The sequence below is a fragment of the Porites lutea genome, chromosome 4 (assembly GCF_958299795.1).
Source record: "Porites lutea chromosome 4, jaPorLute2.1, whole genome shotgun sequence".
Classification (NCBI taxonomy): domain Eukaryota; kingdom Metazoa; phylum Cnidaria; class Anthozoa; order Scleractinia; family Poritidae; genus Porites; species Porites lutea.
Window position 1 is genome coordinate 49,513,172 of NC_133204.1, and position 10,000 is coordinate 49,523,171.

The following is a 10,000-nucleotide window of genomic DNA, read 5'->3' on the forward strand; positions in this document are numbered from 1 at the left end:
CCCGCGTCCAATCTCCAGTTGTTCTGAAATTTTCAACTGAATTCTTATGACACTCATACAATGACACCACACAGAGTATACTTAGATGAAAGTGATACCCAGAGCAACCAAACCGCACAACTTGTATAAAATAAAATTGACTACTTCTACGCGAAGTCACGCCAATAAAAATAAGCATAAAAAGGACAATTGATTTAGAGAACATTTTGGACAGAATTTGTCCTCTCAGAACACTAGAAATGGCGTTTCAGAGCACCAAGATTTCAAAATTTTCTGGGGGAGCATGCCCCCAGACCCCCCTAGTGGTTGGCCCCTTCACTGTTCGCCTGATTCATCCGTGATTAAAAAGCAAAAAAACACGATTTTATATACTTAAAAAGTTTGACAGTCTTTCTGTGTTAACATGATACCCTCTAAACGAATAAATAACTAAGGTTAGATAATTAACAAGTTACATAATTAACAAGAAGCTGCAAAAAATCTCTTGTCAAAATTTTAATTTTAATTGTTAAAGCAATTTTGGGAAGTTAAACATTTATGGGGAATGCGACCGAAAAATTCGGGAGGGTCGACGAAATTTCCGGGAGGACATAAAGTTATTCATAGGACTGCCCAAACAGCCTTTGTTAGAGTTGTCACCCCCCGTAGCTAATGTTAAAACTATGTTCTCTGACGAATGTGAAATCTTTATTAATTGCCCTCTAGAAGCCGCCACACTCTTTCGCCAAACTCTTTTTTTTCTAGGTTCAAGGCTAGCTGGGTTATTCTGATAAACCTTGCCCTAATTCTAAGTCAAATGAGATTATGTTATGGCAGCATTAGCTTAGCTTGCAACTTCCTCCCAGACAATGAAACACTGAACTTCCTAGCTGCCGCTGGCCTACGCATCCTATCTTTGTGACGTCATGCAGCTGGTAAGGAGCGTTATATGTAAAACCCCAAGAAACGGCTTCCTCGCTTAAGTTGCGAATTTGCTTTGAGTCGGCTGGAAATTTTCTCCCTGGTGTCATTTGCAGACTCATTCTCAGAGTGAACGTTTTACTCGCAATGATTGTCTACGTAGTCAGTTCAATATTTCTGTCATGGGCCAGTGCAAATCTGATTGGCAATGTTTCGGCGGCCGCTTGCAAAGTGGCCATCAAAATAACATCTGGTCGGGCAGCAACATTAAGTGAAACGGTTAACTCAAATGCTCAACAATGACGGGCAACTCCATTAAAAGAAACCTACAATCTTTTAGGGCCCTGTGTACATGTCGCCACTAAAATGCATTTCCTTCATGCGTGATAACATAAGAATAACTTTTGGCCCAGGTCAGGGGTCAGTATTTGCGTCTATACGGTACTGATTCCTGTTCCTGTTTTTCACAAAATACAAAAGACAAAGTTTAAGAAAAGCTTTACACTTTACCTCAAAAAGTCTTGAGTTTTAATCATTTCTGTATTATTTCTATGTTACATAGAATCTAGTACTCACTGTAGCAAATGCTGTCCATTTTAAACATGAGCCGAGGAAGTGAATTTTAATTTGATCTTACAATCAAAACCCTGAATCATTAGTTAATTCATTTATATAGCAAACGAATGACTCAAACGAGGCACGTCTTTGTTTTCAACAAACAGTTTCATTACAAGAGAAAATTATTTTTGCTAGGAAGGGAATCGAATCGCGGGTGATGTTATTATTGACAAATACTTAACATGGTTTACAAAGCATCCAGACTTTGTTCACGAAACTATGCTAATATAGAGTTATTTCGAGACAGGTTTTCCGAAAAATGTGCAGGCGACAATCTCGAAAGGTAAAATGGGGTATGCTCAATACACTGTTGTTGCGTTTCCTTTAGCACTAGCAGACATGTCCAAGGCCTCACCTCACCACTCCTTCAAATTTTTTTGAAAAACCCACGGTAGTGAATTCAAAACCACCACCAATACCGTTCGGGGTTGTAGCGTGCACTTTATCCGACAACCTTCCTCAAACTAGCTGTATGTCAACAGTTACTATCAAATAATGAAAGCGGTCGATTGACTTACTTCAGGGTTCCCACATATGACTTGTTGAAAACTATTTCAGTATTATTTCAAGTTATTTACAACTCAAATACGAGACCCTTATTATTGTTTATGATTTTTTAATTAAAATTTTTGCAAAAGATGACCTTAATTGACACTGGTATAAAACCACAAAGAACTCTGAATACAAATAAAAAGCAAAATAATTTTAGGTATGTATCATATATACTCAAAAACGTCTACCATAATTGTGCCTAATTGTGCGCGGAAAAAAGGGGATAAAGAAAGCTCTGCTCGCGTAGAAGGTCACGCGCAAAGGGAATTGCCGATTACAATATTGGTTAGCCTGCGTAGCAAGCGTTTCCGTGCGGTTTAGGACCAAAGAACGAGGAACGAGAGTCAAACACCGCGAGACAAATTTTGGCTCTTGTTTCATTTCTCGCGCGGCCAAAACCGAGAATCCCGTTCCTCGGTCTTTCTTTGCTCCGAAACCAAACGGAAACGCTTGCTACACAGGCTAAATATTGGTGGATGGACACAGTTTGATAGGTTGTGGCTCCTTACCATTCATTGGGACGTTATTTAAGACTCGTTGTAGGTATAAAGCTCAATTTTGGCACAATATTCTTACAAGACCTTACATTAATACGGTTAAACGCAAGATTTCGATCTTTACCATTACTTGGCTTTACACTAGAAGTTAAGCACTTGATTCAAGTGCACTTGAAAATCCTACGTTGCTATGTAGAAAACATGGCTTCACACTTGCTGACGAAGTATATTACTTAAAAGAAAAGCTGTCAATCTCTTCGTTTATTAGAATCTTGAAACCGTGCCTGCACGCACGTGAACATGGCTTCCATTTCCTATTTGTTAAGTGATTTCTCAAGTGTGGTGTATCCCACACTTGGCGGCGAACTTCGGCATCTTTGAACCACGAACGTTCCATGGTCACCGAGTAAAGTGAAGGTACACATTTTACCCCTTCACACTCAAAGTAGGTTCCAAGTACACTTGACTTGTAGCAAGGATGATTGAACACAAGCTTTAAATTTTGAATTTATTATGTTTGCGCAATACCCAGCCAGTCTTTATGAAATTGCGCGGCACTGCTTACAATAAGTAAGCTTCATTTTAAAAAAACAACTGAGTCAAATTGGAACAAACTGTTTTTTTTTTTTTTATTGCTCTCATGAGAAACTTGATTGTGTCACAAAACTCTGTTTGTTCAAAGTTTATTTTGAGACTTTCATTGTCTGAAGTGTGATATGAACAGGATTTCTGCCAAATTTCGTCAGATATTAGTCGGTGGATTTTAAAATATTGTCATTTGTTGACATTGCTTATGAAAACCAACAAAACGACTTTACGTTAGCGCTCTCACATTTGTTGAAACTGTGCGCTAGCTGAGATCACGCGATATGGTAAAGGCGAAGAAAAGAGGGGAATAAATTTACATCAGCAACTACCCTAGCCTGTTCCAGGCGTTCAGATAGTGAGGAGCGGTGCGAAGTAAAAAGGAGCGCGAAAAAATAAAAGCGAGGGAGGAGGAGAGGTGAGCTCTCTCCCCAGTCCCCCTCTACTTTTCATCGCTTTCTTTACTCCGCACCGCTCTCCACTATCTGAACGCTTGGAACAGGCTAGCAACTACCTGGCATAAATCGCAGCTTGTCCTTGCACTTTTCTTTTTTTTCTCTCTCTCCTTCCTCTTTAAAAGCTTACTGGCAACACAGTTGCTCCTCAGAAGGTGTTAAAAAAAAACACAGTAAAGGGATAAAGCATTTCGAGAGAAACTGTGTTCAGCCACCTTAGATTATCTTGAACAAAAAAGAGAAAATGTAAAAGTGATAACATGAAATATTACTAAAAGCTATAGTCACACAGGAAATTTCTAGCTGCATCCAGCTCGAAGGTCCACCGAGTAGGAGGCAGCTCGGCCGAGTGGTAAGAGCGCTGGACTTGCAATTCGGAGGCCTCGAGTTCCAGGCCCGCTCTGACCACTAGCTTGATTTGTTCTCCATAACGGTCCCGAGTTTAAATCCTAGGCAATGCTTGTAAATAGCCAAATGGTCTGCCTCTGGTCAATTGGGAAGGATTGTTAACGCCATTATGTTTGATTTTGAGTTATTAATATTTCAGGCATTTGCTCGGCCCATAGCATTAGTGCTATCAGGAGCCCATAACCCGGAGCGTCTAACTTCCATACTGCGCCTATGCAACGGCGTTTTCACAAGTAGGTTTATTTTTAGATAAGCTTTTCCCGCGAATTGCTTTCGAAAAGCCAATCACTAGCAATTGCGCCATCAATGACAAACTTTTAATACGTAACTAGGACAACTCTTTCACATTGAAAAAAACATAGCGGCCACAAGTGAGGAATCTTCAGAGGAGTCTTCTGACAGTACTTCAAATGACAATTTCAGTATTTACACGGAGACTAGCAGTTCAGAAGAAGATTTGCAAAACCTACCAAGGACGTCTACTTCATCGACGACAACGCATAATTCACGTAAAGGGGATTAAATCGAAATCATCTTCGAAATAGCCGACTGTGAAAAGGTCCAAGCGAGCCACTAACAGTCTAAACGACGATCAAATGGCGGAATTGACCTTGTGGAACAGTTATTTTTCGCGGGAAAAGCTTATCTAAAAATAAACTCACTTGTAAAAACGCCGTTGCACGAATTTATGGCAGTTGAATGCTCCGGGTTATGGGCTCCTGGTGCTATAAATACCACCGAGGGTAAATAACGGGATTATGTATTTATTACATATAAAATATTCAATAAACATGCGGCCCACTTGACTAAGAAGCAAGGGTATGAGTAGAGATAGGAAACCGGCTATGAAACCTATGATAAATACTACAGTGGTTTGAGAATCAGCGCTGGTACTCGTCCTTCATACTCTTTGAGCCGTTCGAGTCATCCGTCTCTTGTTTCGAGGCGCTAGAAAAGATGACTGTCGTGTTACCAGGGCCACACTGTGTCAAATTTATCGCCTTAACATACTTTAAGAAAGGAGGATAAGTAGAGGGAGGAACATATACCATGGTAGCTGCGATATAATCCTGACCAGCTGTTAGACGATATGGTTGGTCAAAAAACACATTCAAGTATTCTACGCCTTCAAAGGTGTGATTGCGGGATGCTGTGGCGATCAAATTTCCCTGTGTGTCCGTTAAGTTAATGGTTACAATCAATGACGGAGATTCCGGGTGTGAAGGTTGCACCTTCCATGACACCAATGATGTAGTGGTCTGAAGTGATTGAAAAAGTAATCTTATCAAATTTGCCTTTGTTCAGCCAGAATATGTCTGGATGATAGAAGTTTGTCCTTTGACACCAGAAGTAACCTGTTAAAAAATGATGTACGTTTAATGTTGTGTTCACCGACTGACCACGTGTTCTCTCGTTAAAACAACAGTACTCTGTGTTGCTGATTAAAGAAACACCCTTCTTGTGTATTAACCAAAATTAAAATTAAAATTCACCACCGCATTTCTATCATTTCGCTAAAGCACATATCGGTATTTCAGTCCTGGCAGAAAGCTAATGAGCCTTGACAACCTTGGTCAAAACATTTTGGGACACTTGACGAAATAGGCCGGCAAAGGACTCACTTTGCTAAATTTACTCATGTTCTACCTCTTAAAAAAGCTTGGGGATTTTGTCATGGGGGCTATTTCTGCTGTCCCCCCCTCCCCAAGCAGTGTTGATTGTGTTGAATTAAAACTTGAATGCATAACCGTTACGTCAACGCTGCACCGGGGGGAGGGGGCAGGAAAGCATTTGTGTTAGTGTCCCTAGAGTTTTTACCAAGGTTGTAGTTTAGTGGCCTTAGCTCCCACAAGTCTCTTGTAGCTCAATGGTAGAGCATCTGGACTAGCGACCAGAAAGTCATAGGTTCGACTCTTGATGGTCAGCGGTCAGCGATTAGCGATCATGATGGCCGCGTCCTTTGAAGCTGGCTAGTTTAGTGTTATTTACTGCCTTTTTGGTATGTTTAAATAGGTTAGTTTTTCGTGTAAGAATTCCTGTTGTTCAAAAAGGTACTTAAAAAATGTTATCTTGCTCAATACTGACTTGTGCGTGTGTGTTTTAATGAATAACAAAGCTGTAATAGAATAAAGTCAATCTTGTTAAAGGGTCATTATAAGTTTTACTATAATGTGCCCTTCTCTATTCTAAATTTTTCTTGCTAACATTATGTACACGTAGTTTAATCAACTTTCTGCTAATTAATATTGTACAACTGATGTATTATTTATAGAATGGAGTAAATAAAATACAAAATACAAATACCCCTGTTGGAAAAACTAAAAATTTTTAAGCGCCTGTGTCACTGACTGAAATAAATCTTTGCCATAAACAGAAAAAGGCTGCATGCAGAGTGAGCGACAGCATGCAGTTTACTGATGATATTACAATCTACATTAAGAGTTATTACCCACCTAATTCACAGTAAGCGCCACCATAAGACAAAGGACAAGAGGAACTGTATCCGCCTTGACTTGAAGGAACACACGAACCTCCGTTCATACAAGAATTATTCGTCGCACAAACTGATATATCTTGAAATAAACAAATGTTTAAGTAAAAAAACAGTGAGAGAACGTCATATGCTGGGGCTAAGTACCAATCAACAAGGTTTCTCCCTTCCAATTGGACGTATCATTTGCTATATGCGATACAGTAAAAACCCGCGTATAAGAACCTAGGTTTTTTCAAGTTAGCCTAAACAGGTTCTTATATAAACGGTATTTAGTGTAAAATTAGGCTAACTAGGTTCTTAATTAGGTTCTTAACTTTTGTTCAAGAAATAAAGCTGAATTTTTAAATGATCTGGTGTTTAATGTCCAATAACAGTATTCATGGAGGCTTCGTTAAGCAAAATACTATACTATTTTAATCTGATTCTGTTACAATCAAACCTATGGTAAAGTTTTATGTAACCATGCTATAGTGTTTAGAGTATTATTGCATACAGACTGTGTTATATAAATATATATATATATATATATTTTTTTTTTTTTTTTTTTTTTTTTTTTGAAAGTAAGAACCTGTTTTAGGATTTTAGCCTAAAAGGGTTCTTATGTGAAGGGTGCTTAAAAATGAAATTTTAGCCTAACAGGTTCTTAAATGTTAGGTTCTTATACGCGGGTTTTTACTGTATGCATATCAGAGATTTCAACTGTTACACATGCAAGTATGACGCAGGTGAGTTTAACTTTTCAGGTCTTCGGGACTAGAATCTGCAAAAAAAAACTTTGCTAACGACTGCAAAACCATCTCCTTACAACGGTAGGCGACCTTTCGCGGATATTGAGTTTTGCATAACATTTGTTAATTATCAGTCTTGTGTGTATAGGTAAATTGTTTGGTTTTTTTGTTGTTGTTGTTGTTGTTGTTTTCACGTTCTTTATGTTATTTCGGCCATTTTGTCGTGCCTTTTTAATTTTGATCGAATACATAGTCGTAATAAGTTCTCAAATTTAAAACCCAATAAATGTTCAGTTTATGTTGGAAATTAGAATCAAATTCAATTAAAAATATTTCTTACATTACCTGTTCCACACCTGTCCCCAGTGAATCCCTTCGGATATGCGCACACGTACGTGTCATTTTCAAAGTCCGAGTGGCATCGAGTATAGTCAGGACATGGAAATCTTGAGCAGGGATTCTATTTTATAAAAAAAGAAAAAAACGTTTGTCTTTTTTGGTTTCTTAGTTTTCAAGAACTATATGGTTGACACTTTTTCTTTAAAGCGACTGTATACCATGATTATGCATTATACCATGCATTATACCATTTGCGGACAGGCAAAGAAAAAAAAAAAGTAAAGAAAGCTGCCTTTTAGACCACCAATCGATTCTTATTTAAACCTCCTTTTTAGCCTTACTCCGAAATGATCAACCACCTTTTGAAGTAGGTAGTGGTTGTCCTCACAGTTCACAGTTTTACTTCGCTAATACGACCAGTCGAATACCGTAAATCCTCTATTAAGCCCCCTCTCTCAAATAAGTCCCCCCCGTTTTCAGGGGAAAAAAGATAATAAACCTCTCCTCTCCCCTCTCTTATAAGCCCCCCTCCCCTCAAGCTTATTATTCTTCACTAATAGATGACAGATTGTATAAACCAATCACGACTGTAAAACTTCATTGAACTGATCCGGGATGGTTTATTGACGTGCTGGAAGTTCGGATTTGTTTTTGATCCTCCGCTGCATTACCTCCAACTTCTTGTACTTTTCTAGTTCTTTATGGAGAGCTGATACAACATCTTCGCTAAATTAAAAAAAGCCCTACGTCTCTATTAATTCTCCCCTCAAAAGTAATAAATTCTGGTTTCTGGAAACCCAGTTGACAAACTATATAGATACGGATACAGTGAAACTTTCTTTCTTATTTAACCGCGTTGTATTGTTATTTTAGTTTGCCGTAATCAGTTTTTGTCTTATTTTATTACCACAAGTTTGTTTTCATTTTTCCCCTCTCAATCAGAGCGTTTATGCTATTAGCGTTTATGCAATATTATGATAATAAATGTCTTGTCTTGTCTTGTCTTATACCTGTAACTAATTAACAGAGTTTGTATTTACTTTGTATCTGAACTATGTGGAATAAAATTATTGTTGTTGTAGGTATTAAAGTGGCTTATTTAAGCTTGCAGGTGATAGATTTGAGATCCGGTAGGTTGATATTAGGATTAACTTATATTTGTATTGCCCAGTGGAGCTCGTACAACTCTTAGAGCTGTATTAAGTACCTGTGTTCCACGATAAATAAAGCCCTGTTTTGTAATCCATTCCATCGGTTGTCTGATAGCATCAGAATCGCTCAGCTCGCACACATGATTGCCACTTTCGTTTGCATCGAAGTTGTAAGACTCACAGTTAATCTCAAAGTAACACCGTAGCTCACAGACGTCTGCCGACGTCACCTTTGGCGTCCTAATCACGTGGTTTATTAGGACCTTGTTGGAAACTGATGGTAGGAATATTTTCTTTATACATGGCACTACATTTAAAAAAATCATCTCTTAATAAATTTAACACAGTAAAAATCACGGATAAAAACGACGTTTCGACCGATCTTTTGTCATTTTCAAGTAGGTAAAGAAAAGGTAAAAGAATTAGCATATATATGTGTAAGGTGCTATAAAAATGTTTGAAAATGATAAAAAAATGAAATAAAGCATGCAGGAAAAACAACAACAAAATAATCCAATTAAAAGAGCTATTTAAAAACTTTTGCACGAAGTGAGTCTGATTGAACATTGAGACTAGTTGTCAGTTCATTAATGACAAACATTTAAAACACCAGGCAGTCAAATTTGCTTTTATACTTCTTAATGAAGTGTAAAAGCAAATTTGACTGCCTGGTGTTTTAAATGTTTTTTATTAATGAACTGGGACTTACTCTCGATGTTCAATCAGACTCACTTCGTGCAAAAGTTTTTAAACAGCTCTTTTAGTTAGGTACTATTGTTGTTGTTTTTTTTCTGCATCCTTTATTTCATTCTTTTTTCATTTTCAAACATTTTTTATAGTTCTTAACATGTTTTTACATCTTACACATGCATATGCTAATTCTTTTACCTTTTTTTTACTTATTTGAAAATGACCGAAGATCTGTCGAATCTCGTTTTTTATCCGTGATTTTCACTATGTTAAGTTTTAGAAAATCCTTACTTATAAGAGTTCTTAATAAATTATACTCTTAATTTTTCAGAAATTTTTTTTTTTACCTCAGACGACGATGGTTTTCATCCTAAAAGACCGACCTTTTTTACATGCTGTTTCGTTTATTTAAAGAAAATGAAGGAGTATGGAATATTTCCTTATTCGTTTCTTCATATATTCGATGTAAGAAATCAAAGCATACAAAAGAAAAATAAAACAACATCTAGATTGATGTTTCTTATTATGGCCGTTTACACGAGAGAAAATAAGCCGCGGCTTATTTTCTCTCGTGTAAACGGCA